This window comes from Apium graveolens, chromosome 3 (assembly GCF_009905375.1).
Source record: "Apium graveolens cultivar Ventura chromosome 3, ASM990537v1, whole genome shotgun sequence".
Lineage (NCBI taxonomy): Eukaryota > Viridiplantae > Streptophyta > Magnoliopsida > Apiales > Apiaceae > Apium > Apium graveolens.
The window spans coordinates 115,019,606-115,021,254 of record NC_133649.1 but is presented as its reverse complement, the minus strand read 5'-3'; positions in this window follow the sequence as shown (position 1 = coordinate 115,021,254).

The window sequence follows — 1,649 nt, the reverse complement described above, 5'->3', positions numbered from 1 at the left end:
CTCACACCCTCACCATGTCTTCTACACTTGGAGTTAGTTCAGTTGTTTGTGTAGAGACCATCAACGGATAAGGAATATCCGTTGAAGTTGAAACTGATGGTATCAACGGATAATTGCTGTTAAGCTTATCCGTTGAAGAACAACCACTTGTCAACGGATGAGGGATATCCGTTAAAGAAGGAAAAGAAGTAGAAATTGAAAGTGACATAATTTTTGAATTTGTGTGGATTGATTTTAATTTAGGTGACACAGATTCTTCAACTAAGTCTGAAAGAATTGGCTGATGATCTAACAAATCATCTAAAAGATGAAGATCACCAGTATTTGAGTGGGGCTCCCCCCTGAGTTGTAAAGAGGGAGAATCAGGAATTGATGTGAAAATCATGTCCACATCCAGAGATGGTGATGGAGAATTTGGTGGTTGGTGTGTGTCAATTTTGAGAGAATGGGGCTGTGACTCCACATTTGTTGGAGTCACATCAAGCTGAATTTGTGAAGGCATAGATACATGTGGTTGTATCTGTGCAGTGTGTGCACCCTGTGTAGAAACTAGGGTTTTGACCTTCTTTCTTCTTGTGAAGGATTTTACAGGAGAGTGTGTGGCTTCAGTGTCCCTCCCTCTTTTGATCTGTGTCCCTGGTTGGGGACTATTTTCAATAGCTGCACCCTTTTGGGAGGATGCAACTAGGGATGAGTTTGAATCCATTTCAACCACCACAGTCTTTTGAGAAACTGTGGCTTGGCTAGCTTGGGTACCACTCATTTCTCCTACCTTATTCTAGGGGTTTTCTTGATGTTCACCCCTCCCCTCACCACTAACACCCTGTTCACTCCCCTCAAGGTTTATGGTAGGTGTTACAACTGTTGTCTTTTGAGAGACAACAGAGGTGGCTTTCTTTCACTTGGATTTTGAAACTTTAGGTTTGGTGGCCTTGGTAGGAACCTGTTGGGGCATTAACACAGATTCCATGGCCACACTTAAAGGCAAAGAAATGATGGGGTTGGAAGTAGTAGGAGTTGAAGAAGTATTTACCTCACTTATCTGAGGTGCATCCATGATTGGTAAGTATACCAATGACATCTTACTGTTGAGGTTAATCCTTAAAAGGTCTGCAAGGACCCTGTTCTCTTGTGCCCGGCATTTGAGTTTATTACTCTCATTATTTATGACCAAACCTTCAGCAACATATATAGCCAATAACATAAAGAATCTAGCATAGTAGATGTTATGAGGTCTATTAGCCTTGTTACCTAACCTAGTACCCAATTCTAGCATAACATAGTTGCTAAAATTGTAGTTGTTAGGTCTCAATATGTTTGTAGAAGGGGGGTTGAATACAAACAATATCGTTGATTTAACTGGCAAGACAATCCTTTTAGCTTAGCATGACAATCCTTTTAACTGGTAGGACTTTCGGTAGGACTATCCATTGAACTGATAGAACTTTCGGCAAGACAATCTAAATGAACTAGCATGACTTTCAGTATGACTATTGATTGCCATACCGATTGTCTTGCTAATACAAAAGATAGTCTTGCTGGATTAAAACAGATTTTAATCAAATAATAATTCTGAATTAATTAATCAATTAATTCAATTAATCAATAAATTAATCTTTACAGATTTAATTTATTCTCTTAATTAAATT